The sequence below is a fragment of the Bombus huntii genome, chromosome 11, assembly GCF_024542735.1.
Source record: "Bombus huntii isolate Logan2020A chromosome 11, iyBomHunt1.1, whole genome shotgun sequence".
NCBI classification, from domain to species: domain Eukaryota; kingdom Metazoa; phylum Arthropoda; class Insecta; order Hymenoptera; family Apidae; genus Bombus; species Bombus huntii.
Genome location: NC_066248.1, coordinates 10,643,956 through 10,664,455, shown reverse-complemented (window position 1 = coordinate 10,664,455; position 20,500 = coordinate 10,643,956). Strand labels below are relative to the sequence as shown.

At 40.5% G+C, this 20,500-nt stretch overlaps 2 protein-coding genes across 2 annotated transcripts in view; one reads left to right on the top strand and one right to left on the bottom strand.

Moving 5' to 3' along the window:
- Positions 1-20,500, top strand: part of LOC126871038 (60S ribosomal protein L27a) — a 112,104-nt gene that overhangs the window by 38,684 nt on the left and 52,920 nt on the right. The gene's annotated exons all lie outside the window — the stretch shown is intronic.
- Positions 1-20,500, bottom strand: part of LOC126871069 (uncharacterized) — a gene marked incomplete at its 5' end in the record, with an annotated part of 31,331 nt that overhangs the window by 7,040 nt on the left and 3,791 nt on the right. The gene's annotated exons all lie outside the window — the stretch shown is intronic.

Below are 20,500 nucleotides of genomic sequence, written 5' to 3'. Positions count from 1 at the left end.
TCCCTTGCACTACTATTCGGTTTTTCTCCGTTTAGGAAACTAAACACGTCGGTACAGTCAATAGTAAATCGACAAATATAAGAATCGACAGGATTTGAGTGCACGATTAAGCTATAACTGCGGCGAATGCGCGTTCCAATGAATTGTCGCTCTGACGAATGATACGTCCAAAGAACGATGTGACTACTCTCATAAAAATGTACATTTGTTCTGCCCAACGGAACTATGAGTCAATAAATGAGATGAAACTTAAAAGTGGAAAAAGCAATGACGGTGTTTCGATTTACGTTAGAATCTCCTATTATCTGCGTCATTTTCTTGTAGTAAATGGAATTCTCCGTCGAAGTAAGAAATTTGTTTTTTGAAAATTGATACTCGTGTATCGAAATTGAAAAATTAAGGAAAACGGACTTGTCGATTTAACTTCTGAGGGGCTTAGATCGTTCTGACATATTTGTCGCAACGTCAGTTCACGAGAAAACGCATCAACCGTAACCATAGCCTAACGAATACGCGGTTCCAATATGTGTGAACGTAAGCAGATAGGTACGCACGGACGCATCTTTGACGACACGGTGATGTTCTCGAAAAAATCTTCGAGCACAGGGCCGTTCAGGGAGGATGCACTCGGAGGAATGCGTGGAGCCTATCGCTGGCCGACTGCCATAGGTCAGAGCTTTTAGTCGCTCTATACGACCGAGTACAGATAAGAGAAACGTTTTGTGAGCTTGTACATAGCCGGTATAAACCAGCAAACTCTCTTTCCTTCTCTCTATTTTTATCTCTCTTACCTCTTCTTTCTAAATCAACCAACAAAAACGAATACGTTTCTTCGTTTTCCTCGTAGTGTATACTAACGCTGTCAACAGATAGAAACTCATCCATCCGCTAATGGGTTTCTGGAAGCCGAACTTCCACTACCGTACAACGATAACGCGAGGCGAATTTTCATTGAAAAGCAGACAGCTGCGAAGTGAAAGGAAGGCTCGTCCACGCGAGGAATTTCGTTTTGTCACGGCACGAGAGATATTCGTGCGACGCGTACGTCAACCAGTGAATAACGTGTACGCTTTCCAAGTAACGATAAGGTAAGTCACGAATCAATTATGAATCACACTGGTGGCATTACGGAACGGGAGGGCTTCGGGGAAGATTGCCAATCACGTAATTGTGACACGATGATTGTTCCGTCAATATCCACGCGCAATCGCCGCGATTAGGATAATGACGATGATACGTCGAATATTTAGCCAACTATCTCACGTCCTTCGTGTTGCGTTCGATATTTCATGTCTGGTTGTTCTGTCGCGTGCACAACGATAATTATAATTGGAGTTATTTGTAAATAGAATGCCATAAACGGTGAGATAATTCGGAAAAGAAGATACGAAATAATCCTTGTAATGTTTTACGATTTGTAATGTAACGTGTCAAAATAGTTGGTACGGGAAAAAGAAAATAAGTTTTGTTAAACAACGATACATCGAGGATTGTTGAACTACGTGGAAATGTTTGCTATTGTTTTAAAATTTCCTTAACGCTAGTATTACGATGCTTGAACGAACGCCTAAGTATATTATGTACGAATAATTATAATTTTAAATTATAATATCGATTATAAAATCATATAAATTATATATGTAATATGTGCAATTACCTTCCCATTGTAGCGAAATTCAATGCTTGTTCATTTTTTTTAAAGAAATTCCTATATGTTTACCGTAATAACACAAACAAAAAATCTCACTTTCGTAGCTCTAGAATTAAACGGTACAATTTAAGTTTTGCGAAACGTTTGTATCTTTGACAGGATGTTACGAATAAGATTCGTGTGATTGTCATTCGTAAAGAAACGCAATTTTTAAACGACGTTCCGGTCCAGATATGTTTCAATAACGCGCCGGAAATGTCCGCGATAAGATCGGACATGCTTCCTCGCCACGTACGTATTTCCGTTCAATAAAATTATCTGGTGCTGCGGTCAGCACGATGTCGCGTATGCGTGCCTATTAAACGGCAAATTTTTCCAACGATTCTGCGCTACGAAATAATTTTAAATATATATATCCAACTTTTATAACTCGTAAATCGTAGACGAAATATATAAATGTTTACTCTATACAAATAACATTTCCTTCGTTTAACGCTGCAACTGCCAAACCTGCTAAAATAACGGGATTAAAATTCTTTGATCGCGCAATTACTGAATACTATATATGCGCGTCTCAGATAAAATAAATTATTACACCTACCTATTTTTATTTATCGTACCATTTGAACCGAACTGAGATTTATATATAAAACATTTAACGTTTCACACGAGATGGAGAGGAAAGGTCACAAGTACAATTTTTTAGTCCAACTTAAGATATCCATTAACGATAGAAAAATATAGTATAGTATATGTGAAAAATATCTAAAAAAAAAAAAATTTGTGTATTATTAATACCCCGGTATTAGCCCTCGTAACCGTAACCATTTTCTTCTACATCCTGGCAATCGTTTAAAAAATCGACCAAGAATGGAAAATGGAGATGCGTGGAAATGAAGAAATTGGCCTTGTCGACTTACTGAAAATTCATGGGACTAGCGAAAATCCAGAAAAGAACGTGGGCTCGCCCACGCCCGGGGCCGATGGAATCCTTCGGAGGCGTGTCTGATCACGGCGACGCACGCGCACCGACAGGACACGACACCAACGGAACAGCGATTCCGTTCGAACGGATCTAGGAACGTCCTCGAATTCCACCGGACGACGTCAGCTTGTCATCCTCTCATCGGTCACGTCGTACTGCTCTCATTTGCCGCTTGTTTAATATCTGCACCACGAGCCTCCCTGTCGACGGCGTTTAGCGCCGAGAACGGGGCACATGTCACAAGCGTCAACGAATTTGAACGAATACTCAGAGAGCTCCCTATTCGATCTTATTTAATATTTCCGTCAAACGCCTTTCACTCAACGACGACGACGACGACGACGATTTACTTTTGCACGGAAAAGATCAAGTTTACCGGAACCTGTACTGTTCCCAACTTTTTCTCGAATTTCATGGATGAAAAGGAACATTTAAATCCGCGTGGATATCTGCGATTATATCGTTTATGGTCCGGCGTTTGTCTCGACAGAAGCGCGATAGAAGGCAGCTTACGAAAGTGTTCGTTCGTGACACGAGACTAGGATATGAATGGATGATGGTTGACACGGAGGCGAGAAAGAAACGGTGAAACGTCATAACACGAAACAAACACGACAACTGCTGGCGGACGACTGACAATGAGCTTGCCGTGAGTGAGTCGAGCTGGCTAGCTGGCGGTGAAGGGGAAGGGGGAGCGCGTTAGCGATTGGGTGCAGTGTAAGAGGTCCGCGCGGAGGGGCGACAGGCGAGTCAGACGAACGACGGATGAGAAAGAGAGAGGGCAGAGTGGGAACGATGACAGAGCGGTGAGCAGGGTACGAGCAGTAGAACGAGAGGCAGTAGAACGAAACGGATGGAGAAGAGGGAAAGCAGGAAAGGAGAAGGAAGGAAGCCATGAATGGCGACAGCCGGGCGAGGGGAACAGAGCGGACAGAAGTAGAGAGAAGCGGTGTGTTCGAAAGAGCGAGACAGAACAGAGGTGGTTGGCAGAGTGTGTGAGAGAGAGAAACGAGGGCCGGTCGAGTTCCGTGCACGGTATGCCATCTGGCGATATCGTGGCCAACGACTCGTTCGCAACACGAAGCTTTTTATGAATGGGCGGAAGCTATCATTGAAGCTTTAGATTGAATGAAAACATTACCTATGTCGTCACCGTGTATACCACCGACAGCGTCGGCGCGGCGACAGTGACGGTCGTCGGTCGCCACGCTGGAGGTGGCAAATGCTTGCGCGGTGATTTTTTTTTTTTGTCCCTGTCAAACGTGCTCTCTCTACACGTTGTACACGCCTCCTTCCACGCTGTGGGAAATTTTTTTGTCCGATCACCACACCGGGGGTTCGATGTGCCGTTCCGCGTGTTATCGATCGAATTTAAAGCGTACCTCTCTCGGACGTTTACTCGACACCAAAGAGTCTCCGGTCACACCGGATAAAGGATTCTAGCCGCGTCACTTTACACGTTCACCGTCATCCTGCACCGTTTTTTTCCTTCTCATTTCTTTTACTTTTTTTTCCTCTCGCGCATTTCCAATTGACTTTGGCGCGTTTCACACGACAGAGGCAGCAAATTTCATTCGATCGTAACTGTTACCGAGGAATAGATAGTAAATAGAAAGAACGAACGAGTACCGTTACCGTTCGAATAACGATACCATTCTCGAACCAGAAGAACGTCCAAGGCTTATTAAATAACCAGACTGCATCTTTCGAGGAGTTTCTTTAATCAGCTGACCATGCACCTACCAATCCTATTCCGATCTTTCGCTTAACATTTACGGTATCGGTCCCATTATCTCTAACATTGTTCTCATTAATATTAATCATTTGTGGCGATAAATGGTCACGAACGTTCCGCTAGAATCAGCCTGAAAGTCACTATTGGTATTTACGTCGATCGTAAGACAATCGATAAGAGCGTCTATTCAAAATAATACCGTTAATGGTACTTTTCATAGAAAAACGTATCGTGAACCACTTCGTACCTCGCTTCGCTACTCTGTCCCGTAATGAAATCGGTTATTCGTGGAAGTTGAACGGTTTACTGTAACCACAGCCGAAAACCAGAAAACAAATCGCTTGCCTGGTAATTTTTAACTCGTCCTGTCTAATCCCAGAATCAAAATCTAGTTTAAAAAAAGAAAAAAAAAAGCCATTGCCTATCCATTTAAATAACCACGAGTCAAGCGTCAGAGGTTTAAGGACCATCGACGATACTCATCGAACGAGTATCATGGCTGAATGAATTCCCAGCGTACTATACTATCGATAAATCGTTCCAACATGTTGACGCTATAGCGTTGATTCAGCTATGCGCGTAAGAGTAGACTCTGGTACAAGGAAGAATCCTTTCGTTTCATTTGGTTCGATTGTATCGGAGGCTCGTTTACAGCGAGTAGTCGTTCGATCACGTTGACACGCGAAACAGAGAGAAGAAGTTGAAGGAGTAAGTCGAGCGACCAACCAACCGAGCGAGTCGAACATGAACAGATGAGAGAGGGCGCAGATAGAAAACGGAAGAAGAGGAAGAGATAGGCCGTCTCGTTCTGACGCGTTACATGCTTCTATATTTATCCCACTCATTAATTCTATCCTCGTCGTGCACCGTTCATTCATTCGAACATCTGTCTCGCTCTATCTCACAGCGCCGCGCCAATCGTCGTTGTCGCGTCTCTCTCTCTTTCTGCCGCGTACGCACGTTCATTCATCTCCTCTCTGTCCTTCCCGCTGCCCGTGTACTTTCCACTCGTTGTTTCTCGTCTCTTTCCATTCTATCAGCTACTCTCGTTCTCTCCTTCTCATACGCAACCGTCTTGCCCCTTTTCCTTCTCCGTCCTTGTCTGGCCATCCTCCTTCTAGTTCTGGTTCGTTCACTCAGTCGCGCAACTAGTCACGTCGCTCCCACTCACTCGTGCTTCCCCACCAACGACACACATCCGCACGACAGATACCAATAGCGTAACTACGAATCCGCCTGGTTACGCGCATCGCGCGTAAATTGGAAATCTTATTCGAATTTATTTTATTTCATTTCTCCCTTTTCGAGCAATCGAAATTTCATGCGGAGTTTTCTCTCTTTTATAGCCAGGCTCAAAGTATGAATATATTCCTCCACAATGGGAAAACCGAAGTAGAAATGTTTGTTTTGTTATAGTCAAGTATCTAAGGTATGAATATATTAGCCTAGCAAAAGTTTCTAGAATACATCTTAAGAGACGCAAATTTTTTCTCTAAATTTGATCAAGTTACGCGATTTCATAATCTCGGCGCTGAGAGACTGAAAAGGATTTTCAAATGCGGATAGACATATAGAAAGGGAAATGATTCGGGAGCGACACGTTTGCGCTATCTTTCAACAAATTGCAGCGAGTATTATCTATCGGCAACGTAGATTTGCCGATCGTGTGTCAACGTATATCCTAGTTGCGTAACAACGTATTTCCGGGTCGCGGTCCTTGCAGTGCCGCACGAAAACTAAATAGCGCAGATAAAGATATCGTGTTCGAAGTGTAATGTTTCTTTGGTGTATCTCGAGTGTCGGCTCGACAACGATACGACTCTAAACTACACGCGATATTGCGAGCTTATCGTTCACCAAAGCACGCTGACGATTCGACTCGCTAGCGGACCTTTACCAAGAATTTTCAATAATCTAGGAGAACGATATTATAATCAAGTGAGTGAACAAATTTTCTATTTAAAAGCTAAAGAAGAGGATGTTTAGATGTCATTCCGATTTATTGCGCCAACTCGAGGAGATTTTCTTCAGGGTTCTGTGAATTCGACGATACGCTACTGAAGCGTAGAAAGACAAGCGCGCAGGAACGTTAAGCGAAGCAGGCGAACAGCGAGCAAGCGAACAGCCAAGTAAACTTTGACGAGGGCTTGGCTCGCCTCCGAGCAAACATCTCTGTGCACCAAGAAATTTCTATATAAAATAAATTCCGATCCGCGTCCCTACCATTAACCACGAGCCATCGCACCAAAGCCCCATACATCTCAAAATTGAATTCTCTGCTACTAGCAACAATTTCAAAGTTATTTTCCACTGTCAAAATAATATCGACCGCGCCTATTTATAAAGTTGAGTCCTCTACAACTAAATAACTATACACACATAATCGTTCGCTATTCGAAACAACCAAACATGTAGAACAGGCAAAAGTAGCCACAATTCGTCTGCGTTGCTGTTATTTGCTTAAGTTGCTACGTCAATAACGAAGAAACGTGTATGGTCGACTAACGACGATGAAGAAAACACTCTGGGGAACGAAAGGCGTGCAATGGGTAGCAGCGAGTTAGCGAGCGTCAAAGCAGCCAGTTTATTTCGAGCGTTTTCGATTTCGAGGAGGCAGACTCGCGTGCCACTGGCGAAGCCAATTACACAATGGCTCATAAAAGAGCTCCGTATGAATTCCAACCACAAGACACAGAGATGCAAACAGAGCAGTTTGGCTCGTTCGTTTTTCGCGTGGTGTAAATCTCGAAACGCGTGGCACGGGAGAAGGGAGGTAAAAATTAAGGCACGGAGAGCGCGGAGTTGACGATGATCCAAAATATTTTTCTTTCAACGGGCCGTGTCACGGTGCATCCGTTCACAACGGCCGACAAAATTAGAGCCGCACCGTCAAGTTATTTTAATGAGAATTCTGCTTCTCTCGGTGTGTCAAGATCGCGCGATTCAAGCAACCCGTCGCGCTATAATGGTCGACAAAGCTGCCGTGTCTGTATGTGCTATCTTTTAAACCGAAATTCTAGTCCTTGGGAAAGTCAAGGTTCTGGGAAGTGTAACAAACCTAGCGGATGTTATTTATTGCCACCGAGACCAGACTGAAAAACATTCCACGCTCCCGGATACGATCGTGGTTAACGAAGCGGCCGTAACAGCCACCGATCGATTCTTATCGGTTGCGTGTCTTTTTCTAGAGGTCGTAACTTGGACGAGTTATCTAACATCGGGCGTACATTACATCCCAAACAAAACAATCTGTATTTCGGAAGAACTGATTAAACGCGTGAGTTCTGTATCGCGGAAGAAAGTTTCGATTTTGTTAAAATCTTTGACAGTTCCGTAAAGGAGAACTATATACGCTAGAACTACCGAACCAATCGAGATGAGCGATATCAGATATTTTGTTTTTGTAATTACCAAAATTACACGCAAGTATTAACCTATTGTATGTAGTTTTACTTATTCGTTGAAAGTTGTAACCTGATACTATAAGAAAATAATTCTAATCGTAATTTATTTGACAATATATAACATAATCCAATATAATATAATATAATACAACGTACTGTAATCTTTGCGTATATGGAAATTCCGACTGTCTCAATAAAAAGAACAATTTATAATAATATCCATATTAAATTAACTATGTAAATGTATGTATATTATATATATACATATATATCAAAGATAGATAGATCTAACATTAAACTTAAAATTAAAATAAAATCTTTCCTTCTGCGAACCATTGCGAAACAAGTTACTCGAAATAGTAAATTAATTCCAGAGATACCCCTGTAGTACCGAGAACTTCTCAGTTCGATGTCCTTTCGATTCACTGAAAACAGAAAGCGAAACGCCTTCCGTTCGCAGCGATGGTAGTTCGTGAGGGTTTGCGACGCGTTTCCAGGTAATATTCTCCTACAGAAGAAGCTCGAGCTCATCGTGAAAACGTTGCTCCTTTTGCCATGGAACTCCAGGTAGCCTTCCACGATTCTGATGAAAATATTTCGAAAACTTTGCAACCTTTCTCAATACGATTCCTAACGTGTGAATTCTAAATATTTCCCTCGATCTAAAGAGAAAAGTTGGAAGATTCGCAGTATTGTTCGAGTTGGAAAAAGGACGGAACATTCCAATCCTATTACCTAGCTACCTGGATTTTTCCACCTGCTTTTCCTAACTTTCCACTCGAAGACCTGAGCAGTAAATCGGGAAACATTTGAAACAGTAATGTTCGACTTTTTTTTTTGTTATTCTTGCGACTCATCGCTTCCTTCCGATAAAAGAGTGGCGCAATATTGATAACAGATGCGCAAAATCAGTTAAAACGATTGTAAATGTGTTTGGTAATTGAGATAGAAGCATAGTTACTACGCTATGGATTTTTAAAGATTTATAGAAAATTTGAAGGTCCAAGGAAGCACAGAATATATATAAAAAACTATATAAAATATCAAAAGGAAATTGTACATTATAATATTTAACGAATGTAAGTAATATTTATTTGGAATTCGTGTTTAGAATCATATTAGTATAAGTAAAAATTTACGTAAACGTCCTTAGCCTAAGGATAATACGTACTTAATTATTTTCGTCGTATTTCTTTAATTCCATTTGATCATATGTCGTACATTTAAATACACATTAAAAGCCAGTAGTTCTAGTGTTAAACTGACGTCACACGTTCTATCGTGATTGAAAAATATCGTTCACAATGGAAGATCAGTCTTGCAAGTTCCACGAGAAGGGAAACAGAGCGCCACGTAGTTTAAGGCGACAGCGAAATAACAAACAGCAGGAACAATAAGGAAATAAAGAAGCACCGCCGTTTTCCAGGATGTTGCAGCTTTTTGTCATAACTGACAGGGAACGCGCGCCCCATGCAGCGAAGACGTTACGACAGATGTTTGCCGGCCTCTGTTCAACTTCCCTTCGAGCGAGCGAGCGGAGAAGCTGGTCGTCGGTCGTCGGAAGCTGTTTTGACTTTGCATGCAAAGTAGCCGCGCAGGGCAGACTGCGCGCAACCTTCTTGCTAACGTAGGAATTAATCGTTATATAGTACCTTAATACGCTCGTAAATCTCGTATAACGAATCGCCCATAAATCGACCGTCGCTATAAATTCCTATCGACGACAGCTTTGCCGGATTATTAAATTTTAATTTCGCGCTCGACTCGTTCCCGACTTGAGCGCAATAAATATACGCGCGATTCCCAAGAAGCCTAGTCAAAATGACCCTCATGATTCTTTACTTTCCAAAGTTTCTTCTAATTATTCTATTCTTTTTCTTTTTTTTTTTTTTTTTTTTTTTTGTTAGGACGACAGCTCTCGTAAAGTTTGTCCTGCTGATAGCTAACAAATTTATTGACGTAACAAGCGAGAGCAATATAATACATGTGTATGTAATTAGTAGACTACGGATATTTATGCAAATTCACATTTGACGACTACGGAGAGAAAATTATATTTTTCTTGATTCCCTGATTTTAATATCATTCCGTGATTAGACGGAAGAATTTTAATGCGATGTAATTGAAAACGAAAATATGTTAAGTTGAAAGATGTAAATCTTTTGAAAATAGAAGCCATAATTATCAAGACGGCAATATTTTAATGCCGTCTTTACAATTTTAAAGGAAATGGGGAAATACGTATTTACCTCGAAAGCAAGATATAAAGGCAGTTTTGATCACGTTTTCATTATTGATTGACAACGAACCGAGTTCTAAAATTGCTTCTTCGTAACACGTAAGAAAGGTGCAGATAGGTTGTTCCTCTGTAATATTCGTGTTTATAAACTAAAGAAATAGAATCTAAAAAGAGCTTTCATTCACCAAACATTGTAACGAGCAAGCTACCCACTCTACCTTTGATATTTTATGTACCTTTGCATAATATAAGATATCCATATTACATAATACATAAATACATGTTATTATATTAATAATAATATTATAAGACATAGAACAATATTACATATATAATAAATAATTAATGTATAGTATATATATTATACAATATTCTATAGATTTTGCATAGAAATATGTTAGAAATTAAATAAATAAATAAATTTACATAAATTATTAATGAATAAATGCATAGAAATTCATAATCTAATTTCACAAACGATGGATCGTTATTCATAAGCTAACGACCTCAATAAAATCCGTTTCGCCGTGAAATAGCAAATTTTTGAAATTAACAACTGAGAGCGACATAATTAGCGAACGACAAAAGCGAAACAAAATTTTGAACAAGAGCAAACGATGAAATGGGATAGAGGTGAGAAAAGGAGAGATAGGAAGAGAGAGAGAGAGAGAAAGGAACGAGCGAGAGCGACACCGGATATCCTTCAGACTGCACCCACGCAACGTGCATGCATGCCCGCGTGCATACACACTCGTATATTCAAGATGCACCAGAGCATCTCTCCGCGATTCAGTGCTGGCATATTTTTAAGCGTCGCCCGGCAAACTCGCTGTATCCGATTATTTATTCCCCCTGGTGGCATTCCCACTCGATTATCTCCGATCTTTGCCCACGGGAGCGTCGAACAACACTTTCGAAATTGATTACGAAAGGAAATAGCCTGAAAATACGACGGGACTCTGACGAAGGTTTCGACGACGAGGAACCAGCCCCGTTTACAGAGACAGATGTATCCGGTTTCCCCTGAAACCTACGCGAGATACTTTGCTCTAAAGACTCTGTAAACTTTCCTTTTTCCAATTCAAAGAAACTTGAATGATGTCTTTCTACGATCTTCGCATTGTCACGCTTCTTTTCCAACTATGAATACGTATTTTACTTTGAAACAAATTTTTCTAGTTGATATAGATTTTCTCTTTTTCTCTCTATTGGTTGACCTTCCAGTTAGACTTTCCAGGGATTCCATAGAATCCCCGTAACAAGCCCTGGTCAACTTCATCTTTTCTCAGTTTCTTAATTTCGTTGTGCACGATGAACTTTTAATTCTCGCGTGATTTATTTCCGTAAGTTCGTACGCCTAAGAAACAAATCACTTACATCTACAAGTTCATTTATCTAAAGAACAAATGACTCGCTCGCATAAAATTCGTTTGTATCAAGAAGATGACATAAATGATAATAGTAAATACCAAGGTAAATTTTAAAAAGCCGTAACGTCGTTAAGTTTCTCTACTGTTCCATTTATGGACGGAACCAGTGTGGCTTTCGAACGGCTCAGATAATTCTCTAATAGATTGACAATAAGAAAAATCTTACTTCGAGACGAGTCTTTCGATTTCGTCAATTCTTATCGACCTCTGTGATCGTCCCAATCGATTTTCCGATCCTAGCAAAGCAAAATCCTCGCAATAAATAATTTCTGGATAAGAAAGCAACTCGAAACAGGCAACAGTTGTATGCACTTTTATACGCTTCCAACGAGTTCGAAAGCGAATTATCGACGGAGCAAAGAATAACAGGATACCAATGAATGAAACAATTGACTTTTATTAACGGCGGTCGTTATAACGCGATTCGTAATAGGTTTCTGTGTGCAAAGACCTATCCTCTGCGAGAGGTATATAAACCAGGAATCGTTTACGGCGACACTGTGTTATAGAAAGAAATTTCGAGGAACCTGTGGAACGAGTCATTTTCTTACAAAGCCAACGAACGATGTGAAAAGGAAGAGAAAAGACGAGAAGGGGGAGGAAGGAGAAGAGGGAGTTTAGAAGGGAAAGAGAAGAGAAGGGAAGACAATGGATCGCTACGATCCCTTCTTTCCGTCCTTTGCTTTTCTGCCACCTTGCGTTACCTATTCCCTCCGAAGCACAGGGTATATATACCTGCAACACCAGCCTCGGTCTGTTACCTTTATCCGGCATCGGTTTCAAATTTAAAGCGCAATAAAATCGTTCAGGGAAGGTATCGTGTTTAGAAAAAGCACCAGCTTACATGATTTACGACGGTGATTAACTTACGAGTACATCCGATAGCTGGAGGAAGATAATCAATCACCTACTCGCCAAAGCGCTTCCCGCTACCGAGTGTTAAATTATTATCGTTTCTTTCATTCTCATTTGCATAATCTTCCGGTATTTCCTTTAATTTTAGGATCCTCTTGGCTCGTCGATTAGGTATATTAGAAAGCTGCTAAGGTTATTAGTATATCTCTGCGTAATATACATACGACGAATTTAATGTCCGGCCGGAATTTATCACTCATCGAGCGATGTGAATAGTCGTTTACGATTGCCAAAGTTAATGGATCATTATTTGGGTATCGAGTATGTCGTAAAGTTTATTCACGTTGTTTCCTTTGAATTATCACCGGATAATACATACATATACAATCGATCATGCGGTATCAGAAATTCGATTAAAAGTCGATCGACGAGAAAATTAGTTTTATAATATGGAAGCGTTAAACAGCTAAATATCGAGGATACAGGGTAATATACGGCAGTTTATGGAAATATCGTAGACGCTTACCACAATAAACTTTCATGCGTACAGTGTGTACATTATACACGCAACATGTTGAAATTTCATTGATACTGTAACGAGACAAGACTGTCATGGTCATGTTGGGAAAATTTGAAACCAATCTGAAGGTATGTGCGCAACTTACTAAATCTATATTTACTACAAACGTGTATTTAGTAAAAAATTAGTGTACAGCATGAACACTCATCTTAAACATATAATGATCGATAGAGATGCTTTCACTGGGTGTTGAAACTTATGAACATAAATAGCAATTTATTGTTTAGATACTTTTCATATCTGCGAAATATCTTAACGAAATATTCAAACTTTACCGATATAACCATGACAGTCTTATCTCATTACAGTACCAACGAAATTCCGACACGTTTTGTATTCCATGCATAATATCGGGTTATTCGAAATATTCATAGCGTTTCGATCTTAAATTTCTATCGAACAATATATAACTCCAGCTAAATCTTTCTTAATTATCGCTAATCAAACTTTATCAAATTTTCCAAACAATCTAGTATGTCTATTCATAAAAGGTGTTTACTAAAGGTAGGAATACTTTCGTGAGTCACTGTAATTGAATTGTTTCTAAAGAATCGATGGAAATGAAGAGAAAAGGAGATTAACACGAAAGCACAGATGCTTTTTCCATCGAAGGCGTAGAATTAGAGATGTTCGCGAAGCGGGAGGTTCTCTGGCTGTCGGCAGAAGAAGAGAGCAAACACACAGCTATCGTCGGCTCACGAGAAATGGAATGTGGACACCATATGGTCGGGATCTTCGCCCAACCACCCACTCGCCATCGCCATCGCCATCGCCGTCGTCGTTGTCGTCGTCGTCGTCGTCGTCGTCATCGTCGTTGTCGTCGTCGTTGTCGTCGTCATCGTCGTTGTCGTCGTCGTCGTCGTCGTCGTTGTCGTCGTCGTTGTCGTCGTCATCGTCGTTGTCGTCGTCATCGTCGTCGTCGTCGTCGTGCCACGATTCTCTCACCCGCGCCACGTTACGCGCGCATCTACATCTCCAAGTCAACTCGGAGAAAAGTTCGTTAGCGATCCCAGCGTAATTGCATGGCTCGCGGAATGGAAATTTATAGCCGGTATTACCACATTCGCGTTACGTGAAATCACTCGACAGTTGGGAATTCTGGTTGTGCGTCCGTTTGCGGACTCGCGTCTTCGACCACCATTTTATACCGCCTCGCTCGTTCGCCGACTGCTTGCCGATGTTCCCTTCGATTTTCTGTCTCGTTCCGATTGTTTGATAAGTGGTTTGATAGCAAATATTGTCATCAGAAAACTATGATCTGATTGATAATTATGAGATTTTTTATTCTAGATGGAAGACTCTTCTTGCCGCAAAGATCGGTAAGATCGGTTACAATGTTTGAAAATTTCGGTGATCTTCAAAGAGAACTTTTAGATAAGTTTTCATTAAGAAGTCAGTCTCGACCCTTTCAGAATCGAGCGTTTTTTAAACTGAGAGATAAATTCTCTTTTTGTCGATTTATTAATGACAAGAACATACATTTCATAGCGTTTTTATAGAGAAAGTGCAACAAGCCAATAACTTGTTTAAATGCAATATCGCGTGCAAGCCTGAAAGGGTTAACAACGTCCTAACAACGCCCCTTAAGAAGAGTCAAACAATGAATATCAACGGCTGGTCGGACGAAATACGACATTAATAACGGAAAGGAAATATGACGAACGTTTGTGCGTGTGAAAAATTCCAGGAAGACGCTAAATATTTTTCGATGAAAACGACTGGCTGATTACCCAACAGGGTGAAAGAAAAATCCGGATATCAAATACGCAGTCACGTACATACGTAAGTTTACGTATTCACACATATATTGTATATATGTATATAAATACAAGCCCACGTAGTGGCGACCCACACTCCACCACATGTCGTGAAACTACCGACTCTCGTGTATGTTGAAAAACTATTTTCGACGCAAGCATTGTGTATACGTGCGGACTCCTGACTCCGCCGGAAACCTCTGTTTTACGTATGTAAACATATTGCCGCGGCCTACATGCGTCTCTCGATATTTATCCAACCGGCAGGAATTCCTCTCGTTAAGGGAGCCAGCGCTCGGCTGCATCGCGGATCTTGTTATCGTTTCTGTCAAATACCGAAGCGTTTGTTACGCAAAATCGTAAGTAAAATCGCTCTTCCTTCGACGAATCTCGTTGCTCGAGTCCTCGAAATCTTTCATATCCAAACGATGGAAACTTTGAATTGCGTGAAACTACCGTGTCTCATCGATGAACTTCAGCTATTTGAGCAAAATCATATTTTTATAAATATAACTAAGAACTTGGGTACAATATCGTTTTAATTATTAGGCATTAGAAATAGCGCTGCGCTTTGTGAATTTTATAGATTATGTTAGATATACGAATTGTGTGCATCTTTGCAGCTTTGAGTTTACCATAAACATTCGCGAACAGAATGTAATTCATCAGTTAATAATATAATTAAACTTACAAATTGCAAGCTTCAGCTTGCAGATTCCTTACTTAAAATTCTATAGATAGTTCATAATTTCTAAAATTTAATCTTCTTCGTTACTATATATTACGCTGAAGTACTTATCAAGCTGATAACTTGTAACTTGATTGGCGAAATTTCGCTAAATGATATTCAGAAATAGAATATCTATGCTGCGTTACTTCCAACGAACTGTACTATCAAATACTCTAGCGAGATTCCATACGATTTCCACAACGCAAATAGCAAATTGCTATTCCGAACGAGCCAAAGAAAATATAGAAACAAGGTAGCAGAAGAATCGAACAAGGTTCACGATCGTTTCGATTACGTGGACCCATGTATCTAGGATGACAGCTAGCGCTGGCTTACTGTGACTGGATTATCGATAGCAGATTAATATCGAATCGAATGTTTTCCCGACCGGTGTGGAGATTATTCGTGTCACGGTGATGTCCACGTAGTCGACGAAGCTACCTAGGGAACGGTGTACGGTACGAGAAGGATCAGAGGAAAAAAAAAGCAAAGGCGGTGGTTCAACAATGTTAGTGTTGTTCCCTGTTCTGCAACATCATTCCTCATCCAGTATATATCAACGTCGATCTTGTTGGCATCGCATTCTGAATGAAACTACGTTCGGACGAACGTACGTACGAACGGATCGGTGGACGGACAGATGGACGTTCTCGTGAGGGTCAACGTTCCCTTCCTTTCAAGGACGGCCGAAGAGAAAAGTCAAAGAACAGTCGGGCGTAGGAGCGAGACCTAGCCACATAAAACGGTGAAAGGGAGAGACGCGGATGAAAAGAGAGAGGGAGACGGAGAGGGAAAGAGAGTGAGAGAGAGAGAGAGAGAGAGAGAGAAAGGATGGCCATTTATTTCGGGAGGGTGAATTTTCAAGCAACTAATAATAGTTCGTAAAGTGAAATAGATTGCCCTAAATATTTTGCGATGTCCAGTTTTAGAAACCGGCCATGCATCTGCTGCGTTAGAATTTTATAGGCATTCGAGATGAACACTTGTTACTCCGTTGAAGTAGAATTTCGTACAAAGCAGTCAAGTTACCTCACGATCATTTCAAATAGTTTGAAACTACTTCTTTTAAGATGTATCCGACGTTCTTTAATATTCGTTGAAATATTTCAAGTTTCCCGTGTCTTTTACCTTTCAAGTGAAGTTATATTATACGATCTGTTAAGAAATACTGATTACGTGTGTTAAACCGTATGAAGAAGAACAAAGATGATACAAAGTTTTCTGTGATCATTTTATTGAACTGAAATCTCGTCAAGCATGTAACAGAAGATTACATTAAATTGTCAGCAGTGCTATGAATTTTTCGAACGATCTATTTACCTATTTATCCTTCCTGTCCTTCTCATCATTAGACAAATCACTCGACATCAAGTCGTATCGAATAGAGTAATAATTAAAATGAAGCTTACGGAAATACGATAATTCTCGTGTTTATCTAATTGAACATAGTTGCAAAGAAAGAACATACAAAGTAGTATCAAAAGATTGATATAGGAAGATTTTTTCATTTTCCTTGTCTTAACGTTTAATTTACGTGTAAGTTCGAAAATGAAGAGAAAAGAGAAGAAATACGGGTAAATTGAAATGCTTGCTTCTTAACTCTAACTCGACAGCGCATCTCGACTCCGGCTTGTACACGGCTGTCATAATGATCTGCCGCATGTATCGTGCTAATTCGTAAGAGCGTCTTCGAGATAAGGGCACGCCGTTCTACACGATAGAGGGACGCGACCATTTGGATCAGATCGATGGAGAGGAGTGCAGACCACGGAAAGACTCTTTCGAAACTCGGACTTCTTCCCAAATGTTTGAAGTCCGAGGTACGAATGCGAGGATTATCGTCGATCTGATCGAACAATAATGAAACACGTATCGTATAAAACTCGTTTATATATTTATGGCAATCGAATAGAAATCTAAGAATAAGAAAATGTACCGAATGTACATAATATAACAAAATAAAATAACAATAATGATTTTTAGATAAAATATTTAATAACGAGAATGAAATCTAAATAAAGATCTGTTTCAATCATAATAATGGAATTTAAATATTTGCTTCGGATATTTTACATACTCCTACGTAGCATCTGTATTTTGTACACACTTGCATCTTTCCAATTCCACGAATTAAATGCAATTAAATGCAAATAGAATATCTAAACAGAGATTTCGATCGTTAGTTAGTAATTAATAAAGCATAAAAATGAATAAATGAATGTAGTCTAATTACTGAAAATTGAAGGGGTAGTAGCATGGTTACCACGATACAGGCTCCTATTACATTATCCGCAAACTTTATATTTACTCGATGGATTTACTTAATGAATTTTAAACACCTATACCAGAGAAGGATCGTAATGCAGCGTGGCAATCACGCCCTAACTTAACAAGCTTACGCATACACGCATATTTATACGATACACGCAGGGAATGCGAATAATATTCGAACGAAGTAGAAATCGGTAACGTAGGTAGAAATTGACGAGCTGTAAATGTTATTTTATGGCGGTATTACGTAACCGATCATTTACGGTCGGTTTATGCGCGTATAATTCGTGGTCGCAATAAAAGTCCATGCATCCGTGTATCATAACGTTGGCCCCGTGGCAGTGACAATAAATTAATTCGCCGAGAGGCCAATTCGTTGAACCCTGAATCGAATCGAATACTCTAGTCGCCAATTAAGCAGCCTGCCTCGTATCTTCGTCCCTGCGACTTCCGGTCAATCTCCGTGAGCTGATCGCGACACACGATACCTTCGTGGCAATAAACTACATCAGTCCTCCCCCTTGAATCCACTGCGGCTACTATAATTTTCGATACACCGACGGAGAAAGCAGGAGACTTTCAACTTCATCCACAGCGAATACGATGGGAACGTTGTTCTGAATATCAGTTTAGGCATTATTTTACTACAATAAGCCATTATTTATACAATTGGGCATTACTTGCTACAATAAGAATCATACGAAGGTGGTTAATATAACGAGATCAATTGTTACTATTTACAAAGCTATTATCAAAGGAAATTATGCATGAAATTGCACCCTAGTGCGCTTTTTAATCTACCACAATCGGTCGTTGTTTTGGTAATTTCAGAAACGTCGAGTCCAAGCGTACCGAAGCATACTGAATCAGCTGAGATAACAATTTCATAGCAACTTCATTCAACTAAACACATATTTCGAAGATTCATTCAGAGTACTCTGCAATGCAACGAGTTTCATAAATCACCCAAGTACTAGAACTGCCAAATCAGTCGACAGCAGCGGTATCAGATCTTTTATTTTTGCGATTACCAAAAACCTGCAAGTGTTCTTAACGATATCAATATTTTCTCTTATTAAGATAGAAACGCGGTTACGCATACTTACATACTTTATATACTCTACTTTGATTTTAATTAACTATGCATAACATATTCAGGGAGGAGTCTAACTAAATTATTAAATTAAAAAATTTTGTAGTTATGGTGTTAAAGAAGAGAAAGAATCGAATGCTCGTCGGAAGAAGCAGACATGTAGATCGGTCCGAAGAACCAACGACCCATCGAGAAGGCCGAAAAGAGGAGCAATAAGAACAACGAACGGGGAGAAGGCGAGCGATCAGCTAGACCGGATATGACGCGACAGCACATAACGATGATCGTAGATTGCGTTCAGTGCTTGTGCAAAAGCAGGCGAGCAGGAGCGAGTTGATGAAACGGTGACGAACAGGGAGGGTAGAGTAGCAATGAGAGGGAGGGAGGGAGAGAGAGAGAGAAAGAGAGAGAGAGAGAGAAAGTGCGAGGAGGAGGAAATGAAAAAGATGCGAGAGAGCGGGAAAGGAGATCAAAGACGGAGGAACGAGAGATAACGGGGTTGGCAAACATGAAGATAGCGGCGGTGTTCTTGTATTACGAAGAGAGGAGAGAATCTTACTTCAGCAAAGGACGTGACCCAAGCGTTCAGCGTTCCGATCGAAGAAATGCGCGCTTTCGCGAAATCGAAGTACATATAAGGAAATTTTCACCTCGCCAGATATTTTAGAAACGTATGCTTCTACATTGCAAAATGATTTGTAAGAATTTTCTTGGAAAATCTCTAAACAAGCCTCTCTTTTGTCTTGGCTAGCATGTCATTTAGAATACACGCAAGTATAGACGGCATTAATCGAGAGGAGAATTGAATCAGGCTCGAACGTTTGAATCATACCCTTTGTTAAAGATTCGAGTATGACTCTAGATTGTAGACTATTGCAAGAGTAGGATAGGCCGACAGGCTTGGCGTCTCTGCATCGAAAACGTTGACTCGACCGTCAACATATTATGAATATTGCTCAACGGGATACCAACACGTATATACATTGGAACAAAGCCTAATGAAATAAGCGCTTCGTTTAGAATCGATTTTGATTTGTTATGGTACTATATGGAAATATCATGTGCCTATTATATGGAAATGCATTTGCGGAAATTTTGCAGGCGTAGTTCGCTTGGAAGTTGACGTGCCGATTCGTCACGAACGACGTCGAAACGCGTGGAATGCAAGCAACATCGTCAACGTTACGCGGAACGGTGGCTTTGGAATGGAAACTTTCACAATGCCTCCCTCCCTCACCCGTGTCTGGTGCAAAACACATCGACGGATCTTTTTTTTCCTGAATGTATGTATAGATAGAGTCTCGTTTTTAAAATACTTTTTCTTGTTCTTATGTAAAACCAGAAGTTGTCTATAGGATCTCAATGTCGAATTAATTTCTCATCGATCACGAAACTCCTACATCCTACTGTCTTCGATCGATATACGAAGACGTTATATCCGACGTCGAAAGACGAAGGATACGATCTGTGCATAATTTAAATGACTCGTTGATGAGTTTAAAGACGCACGTGCAAACGCGCGAGGACGTGCAACACCAACCACTCCTTTTATGACTTTGTTCATATTCCTTCGATTCATTATTCCGGACACATGTCACTCAAGGACGTGGCGTCTTTGCGCGAAGATCATCAAGTGCATTTGCAAAGTGTTACCACACCGCATTTATTGCGAAGTTGCGCCACATTACATAAGAAACGGTAGCTCGAAACGCGCCTTCCACCAATCGTACGTTCTGGGTTCAAAGTTACTATAGGATGTGATTAAACGTG